Genomic DNA, 18167 nt, shown 5'->3' with positions numbered 1-18167 from the left:
ATGACTAACTTCTTGTTAAGAGATGGAGCCTGGTAGAGGTGGGCCACTGAGAGGTATGACCTGGAAAGTTATGTTCCCCTACGTGGTTCCCCCCTTCTCTCTCTGCTTCCTGACCTACATGGTGTGGGCAGCTTTCTTCCACCAGATCCCTCCACCATGTTGCTTCTGCCTTGGAGCTAGAAGACTGTGGACTGAATTCTCCTTAAACCATGAGCCAAAGAAACCTTCTCCTTTCAGTTGCGGGTGTCAAGTGCTTTGTCCCAGCAGCGAGAAAGTAACTAAGACACTAGAATTTTCCATTTAATATTTTTAGACTGGGAATGACTACAGAAATTTGAAACATTACAAAGTGAAACTTCAGAGAATTGGGGACTTTTATTTCTGCAGATATATTCTCTATTTCTCATTCTGCATAAACCAGTTTGAGTATTATATGCGAGGTTACTATTATATATACTGTACATGTGATGCTGTGGGAAGGAATACTCCCAGTTTCTTGTTTAAATGCTAGTAAACTAAAGTTGTTGCATGGTACCTCATGAATTACATTAGCAATGAATTTGAGAATTGCTCATAAACTTTCTGTAAATATCTCTGCAGTCTGTAAGCTATGTGAACCGAAGAGATTATCTTTTTGTACCTTGTGAACTATTGACAGGGTGATGGTTTAAAAGCAGCTATTATTACTGAGCCTCTTCTGCACCAAGAAACTTGATAGATATTTTGCATATTCACTTTTTGAGCCTTCTAAAGTAGCTTAAGGGCTAAGAAGTATTTCTGTATTTTACAAGGTAGATAAAGGTTAAGTCTGTTATTCAGGATCAACACCTAGTAAGGGCAAAGCTGTTCTCGAACCTGGATTGCTTACACCAGACTTCTCACACCCTCCATCATTTGATGCAACCTTTATGGAAAATGAACAAGTGGCAGAAAATGACCTTCATATTAGGACAGAAGCACTACGTCAGAGGGGCTTCGAGCACACTCGATGCACCAAGGAACTGGTGGCTTATTCAGAGTTAAATAAATCTTTGTATGGAGTAAGATGCTCAAGGGCAATAGGGTTAACGTAAAAGATGTTTAGCATTCATTTCCCTGTCTTCCAATAAAAGCAAGAGTGGTTTTGATAAATGAATTGAACAACAGGATGATTTTCCTGTTGCTTCAAGAAATACCTCTCAAAAATGGTGAGATAAAGTTTAGAGTTATTGCAAAACTTTCCTGTAAAGAAAGTTGCACTTTCTTTCACAAAGCCTTTGAGTGTTATTCTGTTTCTGTATGGATGGTTGTTAAGATTATTTCCTCTAAATATAGAAAACATTTAAGCTAATAGTGGTTTTGTTCAAGGATGATGGCAAGAGTATGCATCCAATTTTAGCAATCAGGACTATTTAGAACAAAGGAGAATCCAAGTTAAAGACAAAATTATGCTTCAGTGCCGTTCAAATACTATCTTGTTCCCTTTTTCTAGTTGTTCTTTATTTTAATTTTTAAAGTTTGGTATCACTGTAAATGAAAATCTCGTGCTTTAAAAAGCTTAGCAACCAGAAATAACCCAATAAGGAATCCTCTAGGGAATTTTTGAAAATAAGGAATACAGTGGAACTTAGAAAAGGGCATTTTGGAGACCCACCACACACATGCACACACATGTACACGTGTGTGTACCCACATACATACACTCTACACATACACCTACCAAACACAGATCCGTGATACATATACATAACCACCCTGTAAACACATCTGCATGGGCACATAGGATACTCAGACCCACCACACACATGCACACATACAAGCCAGTGAGGTAAATGTGCAGATATATGGAGCTCATATATTGAGGAATAAGGTGTTCCACATGCGTTATTTCTGTTTTTCTCATACTCACACCACAACAGATGTTCCACTGTTACCATCATTTTACAAATGAGAAACTGGGCCAAGGAACACAGTAGAAAAGAAAGAAGGAATGCATAGGTCTCCGATCTATGTGTAAACTATGCAGAGAATCTAAAACCCTACAAGTGCCCAGCTTCAATCTGTTCCTTTGGCAACTTTTTCTTTCTGCCACACAGCCCTGTGGAACTCTATGCAGCAAATTATGATGCAAACTAACGCACCTGAAAAAGCTTTATCTATCACCTACCTTAATTTAGGCCCTAACAGCCTCTCCCTGCATGACACCATTGTCTCTGGAAAAGCTGGCCCATCTTTCTCTCCCCTTATGTGCAGTCCTTCTCTACACTACCTCACAATCTCCTGCCAAAGCACAGGGCTGATTGCATCACTACCATGCTAATGGAATCCTGAGATGACAGTTACGCCCCGAATCTCAAGCACGACTTTAAAAAGCCAACTTTCTCTGTCAAATAACTATACACCAAATTCCAAGTTAGAATCTTTTCTGTCCTGATTCCCTCTACATCTCTACATGGGTATATTCCTTTTTCATTCAGGACTCATTCATGTGCCACCTCTTTTGAGGTGCCCTCCTCAGCTTCTTATCTTAGTGCTCAGTACAGCATGATGGCTTTATTTATTCTTGAGCCCATTCACTGGAGTCTCAGCTACCTGACAGTGAAGACTGCAGTTTCCTTCTCTCTGTCTCTCAAATAATTAGCATAGGGATTGGCGCATAATGCTCACTAAAATATCTGGTGTGTGTGTTTTCCTTAAATAATTAAACAAATGGATAAACTTCTTCACCTTGTTATAGACTCACTACTATCTAGTGCTTTCCTTTCAGTTAGCTATGGGTAGTGTTCTGTACTTGGGGTTTGTTTCCAGGGTCCCTGCAGCTAGCCAACTTTTGGTTTCATATTTGGTATTTGCTCTTGCTGTTTTCCCTATAAAATGTTCTTTTTCTGCTTGCTGCTCTCTGAACAAAGATATGTATGAATCGATGTTTTATAGTTGTTAGTCCCCTGGGCGTATGGTTGTGATCTGAAGCCAACACTCATGTCTCCGTGATGTGGGAAAGCCGCTCATGACCACATCTCCTGCTGTCAAGGAATATGGAGTCCTGCCCACCTCACTGGAATTGGAGGCAGCACTTGCCCATGTATCCTGACCGTGCAGGAAGGGCTCCGCACTACTGCCAGCTCCTACTAGATCCTCTTCAGTTGCTAGTAAAAAAGGAATCAGATTCTTGAAAAGTCTTCTCCTGTTAACTGTGTCACCCTTAAGAGTAAACATGTCCAGATGATTTTTAATCTACCAGAAAGCAATGTTTATGTTATGAACTGAGAAAACAGCTTCTTCAATTCTTTTTGGGAGTGTGTGATATGTGTCATAAATTACAAAGTAGTTAATGAAAGGGGAGAAAGTTATTACTACTGTTATAACAGAATATTGCCTTTCCCTCATAACTCTAAGGTATAAATAAATTTTTAAATTGTTTGCCTCTCAAGCCCCAGACCTGAAAATTAGGACTAGTAAATATATGAATTGACATGAACTTCTGTATTGGCCCAATGAATTTGTATGTTTTTCTGAGTTGATTTCACCCACTTTCACACATATGATTATAGAACTGCTCAGGATGTGATTTATTTTAAACAAAAGCTGCACTAACATTTAAAGGTCCTTAAATATTGATTTTCCTTCTTCAACACTTCATTTGCAAAATTAACTAGAAATGGTGAGTTTGGAAGTCTTCAAGTTGACATTTCTGAATAGTTGATTGTCGTGCAAAGACCCCAGACAGCCTCCCTGGTGAACAGGCTGAGGTATACCGGGCTTCTGCTCTGCTCCAGTAAGGTCAAATTCTCACAGTGACTTGAGCCCCTTGGATCATGTTTGACATTAAAGATAGATTAGACCGATATAGATAGATAGATAGATAGATAGATAGATAGATAGACAGACAGGTAGGATTAGGCTTATAGCCAAGTTTTCATTTTGGTTTTATGGCCAAGGATTAATTTTCATGGATCTGCCAGAATGGAAAATGAATACTTGAAGGACATCATTGTTATGTTCTTAAATAGATCCATTTTTGTATTGCCACTAAAGTCCACATGATGTCTATGTTCCTGCCATGGAGCACAGCTTCCAGCCATGTTTGTGCCTAGGAGCCAGGGGTGGCCTGGGAACATAAGAACAAAACAGCGTAGCCGAAGAGGACCTGAATGTTGGCTACAGCACATGGGGCACAATTCCCTTGGCCCTCCTAGCCCCCTGGGAGTTTTAGATGCATTGCCCATGCCAATATCTATGTATTTGGTCTTTCTATTTAGGAAATCTCTTCCTCTGGGATATTGAACAGCTCAGCTCTTCTTTTTGCTAAGACCTATAGACAAAAAGAAGTCACAGTGCCCAAAGAGGCAGAACTGGCCATAACCACTTCCTCTCTCCCTGGAGGTAGGGTATGAGGAGGAGAGGGTTAAATTTCCTGGCATGTTCTTTACCAGCCTCAGTTTTTAGCCTCCAGAATCCCATGATTTTTAAAAATTCTGTGAGGCTGTGAAAACCATTCTATAGTTTCTTTTACCAAAAAAGAAGATAGAGATATTGACTGGGAAGTGCACATCCCAAACATTTAAGTCACTTTTTAAATTGAATTCTTAATTCGACCTATGTTAAAAGAAGCCTTTCATAGTCCAATGCTCCTCAAAGCAAGCATGTTATTTTAGGCCCCTGTTAGTGTCTGTTATCCTGGAGAATGTTAAGAAGGGCCTGAAAAGGGAAGGGAATGAGAAAAATAAAAAAGAAGAAATAAGATATATCATGTACAGATACAAATTCCCTATAATGAACATGGTCATTTTGTATACCTAAACTGTACCAACAAAGTTTTTTAAAAAAGAAGAAGAAGGGCATGAAAGCAGAACTGGAGTCTTTTTGGGTGCAATTACTCATTTGTGTTTTTCAGAAAATAGCTGTCTCTTCCATGCTTACCAAACCTCCTTGTCTTCTCCTTGTGATCTTTAACAAACAAGGCATGTTCCTGTGCAATGAGAGGCATCACAAGACCTTGAGATTTGCAGAACCCCGAATTCTGCAGATGCACAGATTTTGCTGTTAGCACTGGGACAGAAGATTCAACCACAGAATGAATGGACAGTTCCATTTCTCCTTCAGAAGCACCACAAGCCCTGGTGTTACCAGAAAAGTACAATCTGGTATGAAACGTGATTGATGTCAGCAAAATCACAGACTGTACATGGGATGTAGATGGCCTTTTTTCAACCCTGGAGACAAGATGGAAACACAAAGCTTCAGTGCTAAGCTCAGTTTCTAAAAAAGGAAAGAGTAAAATCTATTCCTGCACGTCCAGCTGCAGTTCCAAGAGAACTGATTGAAAAATCTAAACAAAACCAATGTGAAATTCATTGTGAAGCCAAGGCTTTTTCTATCAGCACGTCTGGTTCAAAAGTGAGTTGTTATAGCAACAGGGGAAAAGTAAATGAGCATTGCACATTGTAAAATTACTCCTGTCTTTGCTCTAAACAGTACTGTCCAGGCAGTCAAATGAGCCTGAGTCATTTAAAGGAGAAGAATTCCATTTTAATTGTAGAAGCTTGCACTGAACCTACCTTCAAAACCAAAAGTTCATTTCAATTAACCTTATTCCCCAAATCGATATAATAAATTCTCTAGCAGGATGAGACAGAGCAACGTCCTGTCGAATGAAGATGACCTCAAGAAAATATGGTGCCAAGGATTTCAACACTGAAGAATAGCCAAAGTGCTGAATGGCACTGAGCTGGTGGCCCGGGCAGAGAGCCTTTCACCTCTAAATCATTGTTTTTAATCCAGTATAGATGGGAAGCAGGCGAGAAACCTTGCTTTTTAACACTTGTTCACTGACCTGTATTAAATTGGATGTTGATCTGGGTCTAGCTTCAAACGGACGTTTCTACAGTGAGCATTTTCTGATCCCCACACTGGTTTCAAGAAAGAGGTAAAAGACTGCGTGAGATTGGGAAGGATTTTTTGCTGGTTTTTTTGCCTCTTGCACTTCTGTAAATAGCCTCTCCCTGACTGAATGGGTATACTGTAAGAAGATTTCTTGGATCGGTGGTTGTATCTTAGTTTTCTTATAAGGAGCTCATCTTAAGAATGACACATACCTATTTCATTAAGCATCTATAATTATCAATATTGCAGATTATCACATTTAAATTAATTTGTAAATACATAAAACAACAAGGGAAGGAGAACCAACCCTTAGCTCTTAAGAGGGACCCTCCCAGAAAGCCTAAGGCACATTTTAATTATTAGCAATACCCGATCTGTATAATTAGCATTGGCTAAGATTCCCTAACGACTTTCTAGTTAAAGAGACAGACACACTATTTACATCCCCAGACATGTCCCCAGTCCCTAGGAATTATCTCCTTGTTAGGAATGAAAGGCACTAAGCTAGTAAAGACAAGCACTTTCGGACAGTCAGGAGAATGGGCTTCTTGCAGCCCTCAGCAGAGGGATGGGATACATAGCTAGAAGTGGAACAGAGTCAGACCAAAGCCCCCAGCGCACCCCTGCCCAGCTGGAATGCACTGGTCAGTGTGAGGCAACCCCTCCTCCTCTCTTGTTGCTGAAGGGAGGAAATAATTGACCCCCTCCCGCCACATTCTGGGCCTCCCTGGCATCAGTAGACTCTGCCTGATCCCATGTCCTGCATGGGACCCCAACATGACCACTTGTCTGACTGCACCAGGGTATAACAGAAAGTTCTCTCATTCCTACCACTGTGGTTCGGGTTCAGCAAGACTTAGCTGAGTTTAGACACCTACATCTTTTTAAATATATTTTTTTATTTTTGAATTTTTTGTTAGGGCATGTTAATTATACAGAACAATGGGTTTTGCTGTGTCAATTTCATACCTGCATATAACATACTTTGATCAAATCCTTCACCCTGTTAACTTCCGTTACTCTCCCCTCCCCCATCTTCCAGAGCCCCTTCCTGTTGTCTAGTAGCCTGCCTTCTACTTTTGTGTCATGTTTTTGCCCCTAGGTCCCACATAGGAGACAAAAAACATGGGATGTTTGTCTGTGAGTGTGGCTTATTTCATTTAACCTTATGACCTCCAGTTCTGCCCCCATTTTCCTGCAAATGATGTAATTTTATTTTTCTTTACAGTTGCATAATATGCCATTGTGTATGTATACAACATTTTCTTCATCCACTCATCCATCGATAGGCTCCTAAGCTGATTCCATGTCTTGGCTCTTGTGAATAAAGCTGCAATAAACATGGGTGTGCAGATATCCCTGTAGTATGCTGACTTTGATTCCTTTAGGTATATATCTAGGGTAACATAGCAGAACCATGGTAGTTCTACTTTTAGGTTTTTGAAGAACCTCTGTTGGACTTCCATATTGGCTATACATTCCTACCAGCTGTGTAGAAGGGTTCCTTTTCCCCTACATCCTCACCTGTAATTACTACTTTTTATATTCCTGATATTTTTTATATTCCAACTAGAATCAGATGGAATGTCAATATAGTTTTGATTTGCATTTCCCTGACACATAGTAATTATACACATTTCCTGGGCATAGTGTGATGTATATATATATATTAGTGATCAGCTCAAGATAACCACCATGTCTACTACCTCACTCACTTGTCATTTCTTTGATGGGGAACATCCAGAATCCCCTCCATTAGCTATTCTGAAATACATCATTGTTGTCACCCATGGCACCCTTTCATGCTTTGGAACACAGGAACCTGCATTTTTAACAAGCCTGCCATGTTCTCTGATGACCGTCAAGGCCTGAAAAGTATCGCTGAGACCCTGTGCCTTAGAGACAGCGAAGGACCAGGAAGAGGGAATTTCATCTCCTCATCAGTGAAGTCAGCCCCTGGCTCAGGATGGGAATTCTACATAAGCCTGTCAGAGCATCCAACCCTGTATATTCTTTTCCACAAGCAGTCCTTTTGGGTGTCTAAGATTTTCAAAACATCTGTAACAATTTCATGTAATTTTATAAATTACTCTAAAGAAAAGATTAAAACTGAAACTGTATCCTGGACACCAAACTCTTCTGGATCTGCCGCTATGTCAGCCTTCCCTTGGATCTTCTTTTGCTCTACTCTAGTTTTTAACAGTTCATGGTATTTGTGTTTTTGCCTCTGATCTTTCCCCAGATCTTTGGTGGCTATCCGTACCTAGGTCCTTAGATCCTAGCTGTCTTCCACAGATCTCTGACCTACCTCCTTCTCTCCCAAAAGGACCTCTCCATTACAAAACCATGTCCCTTTCCTTTCAGATCTTTAAGATACTCTGCAAACATTTGACATGTTGTTTTCTCCTCTTCCCCCACTAAAATATGAAATCCATAAGATCAGGATCTAGTGGTTGCTGCGGGGGCTGACAAATAGCAGCCACCACCCAGTGTCACAGAGCAAGTGAGGCCACTGGCCCCAGGCTATCCAGTGCTGAGATTCACCGCCACACTGTGTAGGACAGAAATGAGGTACAATCATTCAGTGTCACAGTCACGCTGGCAGAGCAGATGTAATCATTCAGTGTATACATTCTGAATACCAAAGATATCTATAAAGTGAGAATTCAATGTTTTATTAGAATTTATAAAATATTTTAGTTGTTTTTTTTTTTCATTCTTGTGATGGAGAAAAATTCACTGATAATGATTTCATATCTCAAAGTCTCAAGTCTTTGGCACAGGGACATTCTTATTCCATGATGTAGTTTGTACATCAATGGTCCAGGTGATAGACAAGATCACGGTTAACAACAACCTTAGATTTGCATGCAGTTAAGATGGGAAACGAACATTAAAGTGACATGGCCTATAAAACTAAGAGAAACCACAGGAGAGGGTAAACTAAAATAGATTGACCATCATTATTAGACCATGTTTGTGAACTGCAGCTGGCTCCAAGCCCCTCTCCTAGACCTACGTGCTCCTAACATTCAAATCCTCAGGAGGCCTTATTCCACAATTTGGCATTAATGGCCACATTATTTGAAAGTCAGATTTTTCTTTACACATTTCTGGTACTTTTCTCTTTCTTATCCTTCCAAAGTTCCTCTCCCGAATCCAAACACATTTTTCTCTTTAAAAAAAATTTTTTTTGCAAGAGAACTGCCAAGGAGTTGACACTTGGCATGTGGTGATTCAAAAAATATACTGTCCCTTCTCTCCACCCCTGATGTCTTTATCTGACAAAATCCATATGCTGTGCGATCACCATGGCAACTAAGTAGGGTTGTAATTGCAACCCTGGAAAGCTAATTTTTTTCACTCAAATAGTGGCGTACGTTTAACCTATCTGAAGTTTCAACAAACCATCTTTTAATGACAAGTGTTTTGAAAGGTCTAATTTAGTGTGTTTGTTTGAAGGCACATTTCTGCCTTTTTAACTTAATAAACCAGTTCTTCATGGGGCGGTTCAGGTGGGGAAGGCTGCAATATTTTCTGACTTTTGCCTGCAAAACTATACCTGATCATTTTGTAGCAATGAAATCTAAGCGCGTGACCCTTTCTGAAAAGTGCACACACCAGCATCCTCAGACTCCGTGATGGCACCAAAACAAGCCTCCATGGAGATGTGACCTTGCACTGAAGGAAGTCTTAAGGTCGAGGCTCCAAACTCTTATCTTTCACCTGCCATCAAAAAATGCTGCTTCTCACTGCTAACTAAAGTATAATAACTAAACAGAGGTTAAATTTTTCCTTTTTATTTTCTTTTTTTGCTTTTGGTTCACAGTCATTTCTGTAGGGGCTGAATTTTGTCATAAAGGCAGAGTGGCTTTTGCTAAGGTATGTGGGCTCAAACATCAGATTCCGTGAGAGTCTGTGAGTACAAAGTATCTAGTAAGAAAGGTTTAAGAACCTAATTCTAAGCAAGGTAGTGTGCTATGTGCCTATAATCCCAGCACTCCAAAAGGCTGAGAAAGGAGGATCCAAGTTCGAGCTCAAACTGGGCCACTTAGTAATTTAACACGATCTTGTCTTAAAATCTAAAATATGAAAACAGAAACAAAAACACAGGACTGGGGACATAACTCAGTGCAAAGGCCCTAGGTTCAATCCCTACTACCACAAAAAAAAATAAATAAAATCAGATCTATTCCAGACAGGAATAGTAATTACTCCCCTCACAGAGTCTGTCCTGTGGCTACCTACATCTTCAAGGTATAAAAGATAAAGCTCAAAGCCTTCTAGTTCTGTCTCAGCTGGTTTCTAGTCGTACAAGGACAGTCTGAACTATGTCTCTCCCTCCAGCCAAGGCCTGCCCAGATCTCCATGAAGGAGTAGGAGAGGGCTGACATGAACCTATGTACTAGAAGAACAAGAAACCTCCCAAGGAAGACCTCAGTGTAAAGGCAGAGAAAAGGAGCTCACCCAGCACAGCTACAGAGCAAAGCATCAGCACAGAAAACTGTGTTACTCACTGTGTGTCCCCCAGCCCTTGTCACATACCAGAGCAAGACATGCTAGGACCACTCACTGCTGAAAGGAAAGCAAACTGTAGCCACTAGAGTAAAACAGAGAAAAGAGCCTTTTGCTGGGCGATGACACCTTCCATCAGAAGGCTGGGTGGGTTTGGACAGTCCCTCTGCTCTGGGTCGTGTGAAGCCTCAATCAAGGTGTTGGCAGCCACAGGCCCTTATCTGGGAGCTCTTCAGTACAGTGGGGAAGATCTGCTTCTAGGCTCCTACAGATGATTAGCACAGATCATCAGTTCCTTGTGGATATAGAGCCTATTTCCTTCCTGGCTCTCAGCTGGATGCCATTCTCAGCTTCCGAGGTAGTCTCTGTTGCCTGGCTCCTGGCCCCCCGTGATGTCTGTTTCACGTGTCATTTGGCTGGGCAGCGGAGAGCCCAGATATTTGTCAAACACCATTCTGGTTGCACCTGTGTGGGTGTTTGTGGGGGATAAGTTTAATGTTTTAAGTGGGTAGACTCAGAAAAGCAGGTGGTCCTCTCTGATGTGGCTGGGCCTCCTCCCATCAGTGAAAGGCCTTAATGGCCCAAAAAGGTAGATTGTCTACTAAAGAAGGAAGAACCCCCTCTGCCTGACTGCTTTTGAAGTAGGAATTTCTTTTTTCTTACATTTGAACTCGAAGTGAAATATTGACTCTTCTGGGGTCTCAGGCCTGCCGACTTTGGGATAGACCTGAACGACAGGTTCTCCTGGGCCGCCGCCTCACTGACTCACACTGCACACCTTGGGACTTGTCAGCTTCCACAATTTTGTTTTCAGTTCCTTATAATACATCTTTTTCCATGTGGATATACAGCCTATCAGTTCTGTTTCTGAATCCTGACCAATGCAGCCCTCGCTGGAGCCAGCAACAACGTCAAAGCCAAATCCCTCTTGTGTATTGAATCTGTTGTATTTTTTATCTGATGCATCGCTCTTCTGCTTACCAGTGGAGTGAGGAGGCCTTCTGATTAGATTGGATCCTCCCAGCAACCTCACTATTTTATTCTCATCACTTTAATTTCACCTGCAAAATCTCTTTTGCCACGTGACATGGCATGACCAAGGCCTTCACTGGAGGGTAGAGGTCACTGGTGCCATAATTCTGACTAGATACAAACTCAGTATCTTCTTGTGTCTCCTTTTCCAAACCCACTTAAGGGAGAAACTGAAGAAAGAAACAAAGAGGTATAAAATGTAAAATAGCAAAAGCATGTGGTTAAGGAGGGTTCAGATGAGCTGGGCAAGTTTCAACACAGAGAGTATTGTAGCTTTGCAGGTAAAACGGTGATATCACCCTATTTCCCTCAGTCCTGTCCAACACGTGTGTGATCTCTTCCTAGAGGAACCCAAAGGGGCCCCTGTAGAGAGAAGCCAGGTGCAATACCCAAAAATGTGAACTGTGTGAGGGACACATGCAAAGTCATAGTCAAGGATATCACACTTTGTCTTCATTTATCTTTTCTTGCCTTTATATACACTTTCATTTCTAACTGGCACATCATAATTACACATATTTATGAGGGACAGTGTGATATTTCAATACTTGTATACAATTGCTATGATCAGAACAGAGTAATTGGGAATTCTATCATCTCCAACAGTTATCATTTTTGTGTGCTGGGAAGTATATAATCCTCTCCATGAGCTATTCTAAAGTAAACAATTGATTATTTTCAACCACTGTATCCTACCGTGCTATAGAACACTGGAAATTATTTCCCCTCCACCTTCAACCCTGTGCCCACCAGCCATGCTCTCTCCATTCCTCCCTGCCTCTGCTTCTCTACCTTCAGTAACCACTGTTCTACTCTCTATTCCTACTTGATCAACTACTTAAGATTCTGTAAATAAGTGAGAACATGTACTGTTTGTCTTACTGTGCCTGATTTCTTTCACTTAACATACTGTTCCTCAGGCTCACTCATTATCTCACAAATGACAAGATTTCGTTCTTTTTATAGCTAAATAGTATCCTATTATGTATATATGTCCCACATTTTCCATATGCATTCATTTGTTGATGGAAAGCTATACTGACACCCTATCTTAGCTACTGGGAAGAGGTCTCTGCAGTGAACATGAGACTGCAGATATCTCTTGCATATTTCAATTTCTTTGGATCTGTACCCGGGAGTGAGGGTGCTGGATCATATGGTTGTTCTATTTCTAGTTTTTGAGGAACTTCCAAACTGTTTTCCACAATGGCTATACTAATTTCCCTTCCCACCAACTGTGTTTGAGATTTCCCTTTCTCTCTGCATATTCCCCAGTATATATTTTTTGCCTTTTTTATAATATCCATTCTAATCAGCAAGATGATATCTCTTTGTGGCTTTGATTTTCATTCCTTAGTGATTAGTGAGGTTGAACTTTTTTTCCACATGTTTGTTACCCATTAGTATGTCTTCTGTTGTCCTCGCTTCTAAAGGACCAACCCAAACCCATAATGGAGGCCAGCAAGACGTAGGAGAAAAGGGGTACCAAAATGGAAATGATGTTTCTAAAGAATCTTTGATTTTTGGGCAATACATAGATCTGAAAATGCATACTGTGGAATGAATATAAGCAGATGTTGACGTTGGTGACTTTTTAGCACTGAGAAGACACTTTTACCTTAATGTTGGCTGATGGGTTCAACCTGCATCTTCAGAAAACACTAAGCTGGCTGGACAAGGTGTCTCCTCAGCCACTGGAATGCTGCTGGGCCAAATTAGTAGGAGACACTGAAACTGGATGAGAAGAGCACACATGAAGCAGGTGTCTTAGAGCAATATCCACATTCTTCAACTTGAATTGAGTACATAAATTAGAAGCTGAACAGTGGAGGTCAGTGTGGTCTCAGGACAGTTATTACAGTTGAGTTTCCAGTGTTCTCCTATGTGTATTACAGAGGTTTTTTTCTTGTAGAAAAGAAAGCAATCTATGTTTTATGCTGTCACCATTATAAAAGAAGTCACAGCCACAAGTCTAGACTTTGTGATTACTTCACAAGGACTTGTCCTTATGAAATAATCATTGTTTTATGTCATCTGTGGTTTATTGATCTGTGGTATGCCTGAAATTATTTAGATAGAGAAAATAAGACTATCTTTTCTTTCCAGCATACAGAGAAAAATTGTCTTAGACTCCTGAGAATAGAATAAGCATCTGATGTTGAAAACACTGGGTGCACATTTTTTGTTTATTAAGACAAGTTTAAGATATGCTCCATATTCGAAGTTTTTGGTGTCTTCTCATTAAGGAAAGAATTTTTCTACCTTCGGTTGCTAATAAGTTTTGTTTTCACATAACAAGAAAGAAAAGGGAGAGGAAAAGATTATGGAGAATGAAGTGGAGAAAAAGGAAGAAAGTAGGTAAAAGAAGGAAGAGAAAGGAAAGAGGGAACCATAGGAGATGGGAGGAAAAGGTCAGGAAGAGAAGGAAAAAAAATTGCAGTTATCTGGATTTTATAGTTCTTCTATTCGCAGGTAGCTCATATGAGGAAGCATGAGGGTTAAAATATTTATAGCAATTACTTTGAGGTCACCAGATAGTATATCCTGGCCTCAGCTTTTAATGGTGCTTCTGTGATTCATTGTCTTATAACCAAATAATTTGGGGGATAGTTCATGGCAGATGTCCCTAGCTCTATATCATTTTTATATGCTCTAGGAATCACGTCTTTCTATCTGTTTTACAGATGAAAATGTTAAGTGTAGCTTTCAGGTGCTAATGTACTATATCTGTTAATATTGATAGGAAGGTATGCCCTCTCTGACTCAATACAACCTTTAATATTTATTTTATTACCTATGCAAGATAATTCAGGCAACTAAATTTTTTGCCAATGAGTGTCCATTAAATTTTCCTTGCTTTGCCCTTGTCTCAAAATGAGACAGACTGTCTGTTGTCAGACAGGGCGGCCAGTCCTACTGGGGTGTGAGGAGAAGAGCTCTATACCTGAGGCCTGCATTGGCTGACTTATCCCCGACACTTTGCCAAAAACACCATGACTTGCCCAAGTTAGATTTTGAACAACTCTTTTGCCCTGTATGGGATGTCTCTTTTCTTTGGTAACTTGCTAAAACAGAACCATACATTATTACCCTTTTGATGTCTCCCAATGTGTCTTCAGAGGTTTTCTATGAATCAGATAAAAAGTCATTCTCCACTTGGGTCAAAAATATCATTTCCTGTGTCATCTACTAGTAGTTTTGTAATTGTACATTATACTTATTCTTTAATCCACCTCAATTTGATTCTTATTTATGGTGTGAGGTAAGGGTCTAATTCCTTGTTTCCAAGTTAGTCTCACATTAGGTATTGGAAAGTTGTCCTCTACTCACTGATTGGCTCTGGTTTTGAAGTAAGACATATTTACCAGTTGTGTGCTCCCATACTACGTGACGATAATCCTTGTGATCTGTAATAATCCCTGATTTCAAGTACAATGGATTCCCCCTTTTTTTTTCCTTTCAAGAAGTACATCAAGTACTCTTGATCCTTTGTTCCTCTGTATACATTTTTAAATCAATTTGTTTCATTCCACAAAATGGCAACAAGAACACAGATAAAGTTGGGGATATAGCGCAGTGGCACAAGTGCTTGCCTGGCAAGTACAAGGTCCTGAGTTTGATTCTTGGTACCAAGAAAAAAATAATAAGAAGAAGAAGAAGAAGAAGAAGACAGACAAAACATGCTAGGATTTGGATTGGAGTTTTTGATTGGAATTGAATTGATGGATCAATTTGTAAAATATTGACTCATCCTCTCTGTGAACATGAAATATCTTTTGAGGGAGAAGGGGTAACCTTTAAAATTTTTCAATAATGTTTTAAAATTTTCTCCATATAATAAAAGTAGCTGTATTTATTCTTGGAAAATTTATATTTTGATGCTGTTGTAAATGATGTCTCTTAAAATTAAATGTGTTATGCATAGGAAAATGCAATTTGTATCTCGATAGCATTAAGGAACCCAAATTACCCAGAAAACTCACTGAGCTTTCTTAATAATGTAATCCTTTATAAATTCCCTAGGATTTCTATGGAGACCACATTATCAACAAATTGTGCTCCAGTTCTCTTTCTTTTCTTACAATATTGTGCTGCTTTCGCTTCAAGTAGGCACTCATGATGTTCATAACCTTATATATATTATATAATAATAATATTGTATATTATATAATATAAAGTAATATGTATTGTATAATTCTTGTAACTATGCTTTTTTGAGGCTTCTCTGTCCTTATTTTGTTAAAAATATGAATGCTGGGCCAGGGATATAGCTCAGCAGCACAGCACCTGCCTAGCAAGTGCAAGGTCACGAGTTTGATTCCCAGTACCAAAGGGGAAAAAAAAAATGAATGCTATCCAATGCTTTTCTCATGAAATTACTGGGACCATGATGTTATTTTTATTCTTTGATTGCTAATGTATGAAATATATTAATAAAATACCTTATATTAGCTAACTTTGTACCCCTGAAATAAGCCAACTTGTTCTTCTTTTATCTTTTTTTGTTGGATTCAGTCAGTTTGCTAATATATTTACATTATTAATTATTCTAGGATCCAAGGTTCCGTAACAAAAAATCCAATCTAGAAAATATAAGGCATTTACTCTCTGGGGCTAGTTTGAAGTAGGCCAATGGTTTGTGACTGGCAGGGCAGCCTAGTGTATTCAGTACTTAGTTTCCAAATTATTACCAGTTCTCAGCCAGCTCAAAGTGAAACAGGGAGTCCTGAACATTCTTTTTAGAAAGATGAGGAAGAAATTGCCCTCCTTTCTCATTTTATTAACTCCAACTTAATTCCATGGCTACAAACAGCTTCAAGGGAAGCAGAAATATATTTTCTCTGGCCAGGTGGCTATGAGCCCAGGTTATACAAAATTCTGTATGAATTTCTATTGCTAAAAGAAACAAAGAAATGTTTGAAGCTAGGAGACAGTCTCTAAAACACATAGACATGAGAAAGAATGGCTATAATTTTTTCTACTTTCATTGTCTTGAGTTTTGAAAGGTCATGTTAATTAGCTCCTCCCTAAATGAGTTTGGTAAATATTCTTTTACTACATTGTGGTGTCATTTGTGCAACTTTTCAAAAACCAGTAGAATTAATGAGTAATAAATACCACCTGGCATTTTCTTTTAGAAATATTTTTATTTAATAATTCCAAATGTCCGATAAATACGGGCTAATTCAGACTTTCTGTTTATTCATAAGTCAGTTTTTGGTGCAGTGTTAAAGAAACTTGTCTATTATTATAAAGCTATTAAAAATAACCTCTTGCTATATTTTGAATCTTTCACAGCATTTGAATGTATTTCATTCTCTTGTTTCTTATTATAATTTATTTTCTACCTTTCTCTGTCTCTCTCTCTCTCTTTCAATTTTCTTTGCTTTCAAAACAGTTGTGGAAATTTTCTTCTTCTGGTTAAGAGTAACACCCCAGTAACTATGAGAACGTGCAAGGCCTTGATTTTAGGTCTGAACACCACGCCTCACTGAGAGGAACCAGGGTTTTGCTGATCAATGGCCGACTCTGGTTTTCTTTATCTGAACATGTGTTTTGCCTTTGCTTTTGAAAGATCCTAGCACTCAGCCTGCAAGCTCAGGTGGACACATTTATCTTTCTGTACTCACATGGAAGATAGCCCACTGTTGTTACTTTTCCATTGTTCACTTTGAGAAGTGAACAAATTAAAGAAGAGAACAAATTAAATTTAACAGTTTATTTGAGCAAAAAGGGTGATGCATGAATCAGACAAAACCCAGAGCCAGAAGTTTGGAGAACTCCACTGTCCAAAAGGGGCAGGGGGTGTTTAAGGACAGAACTAGGAAGCAGAGTGTAGGTGTTTTTCCTGTTTGGACAAGGCCTGATCTGTTGGCTGCTTGTGGTTGATGGATAGGTAGCTATTTTTCCAAAAATTAGACTCATGAGTTAGATTTTCAATTTGTTTGATATTGAGTTAGGCTGTAGTTTTTCATGCAGAAGATAGCCTCTGGCTAGTGGCCTCCTTCCGTTCAACAACTCTGAATCCATTTAGTATTTCTTTACAGATGATTTCATCTACCAGTCACTATCCTGTTTCTTTTATTTAATTATTATTATAATTAATTTTTCTTTTTGATTAGTACATGTTTACACTCTTCGTATGTAGTTGGTATATGTATATAACACATCTCAATTCCTCTTTTGATCTCTGTCTGCTCCCATTAAAGTAATATCATAACCTTATAACCTTCCCATGTTTTAACATAGGTTTATCAACATTTTAACAAAATTATATGAGACAAACCATAAGCAACTATGAGCAATTATAAACATAACAAAATTTGAAGTATAAAAATTTGTTACCTAAATGAGTCCCAATCCAGAGTCTATGAAACAAAAGCAAACTCTTACCTCTGTCCAACGATCTCTGTGGGGAACTCCAAAATGATACAAGAAAATAGAAACTCCAACCTGAACGATATCTGCAATGAGTTCGTGTTCTCTAAAATTAAAGAATGAATTTTAGGAACAACGGAGGTTAAAAGCACAATACATTTATTCAGGGAGTGAAAGCTTCTGTCCAAAAGAGAGACAGAAGAGGGGCCCAAGTGTGTTGCCCAAGACTGTCTTTTCTAGGGACTTTTATAGAGCAAAACCATGAGATGAGGCAGGTCCAAGATAGGGGAAAAATGGGAAATCACAAGGTGGAATGAGGTGGGACAAAACTATGGTCAGCCAATAAGAATTGTTTAGATAAAATTGATTAAATTGGGATC

General features: G+C 39.2%; 1 long non-coding RNA gene across 4 annotated transcripts in view; it reads right to left on the bottom strand.

The window, feature by feature from the left end:
• Positions 1-17891, bottom strand: part of LOC102017386 — a 56055-nt gene extending 38164 nt beyond the window's left edge. The window contains exons 1-6 of one of the 4 annotated variants that reach the window (XR_261987.1): positions 17803-17891; positions 13028-13143; positions 11359-11579; positions 5813-5888; positions 4900-5192; positions 3525-3786 (exon numbers count right to left, since the gene is read on the bottom strand). This is a non-coding gene — a long non-coding RNA (uncharacterized LOC102017386). Of the gene's footprint in view, positions 1-3524; positions 3787-4899; positions 5193-5812; positions 5889-11358; positions 11580-13027; positions 13144-17802 lie in introns of those variants that run through there. The other 3 variants (XR_001235176.1, XR_261988.1, XR_001235175.1) reach the window with 3 other exon arrangements.
• Positions 17892-18167: the final 276 nt, after the last annotated feature.

Source organism: Chinchilla lanigera, unplaced genomic scaffold, assembly GCF_000276665.1.
Source record: "Chinchilla lanigera isolate Chin_1 unplaced genomic scaffold, ChiLan1.0 scaffold00038, whole genome shotgun sequence".
Taxonomy (NCBI): Eukaryota; Metazoa; Chordata; class Mammalia; order Rodentia; family Chinchillidae; genus Chinchilla; species Chinchilla lanigera.
Note: the sequence above shows the minus strand (reverse complement) of the source record. Positions and strands in the feature narration are given on the sequence as shown.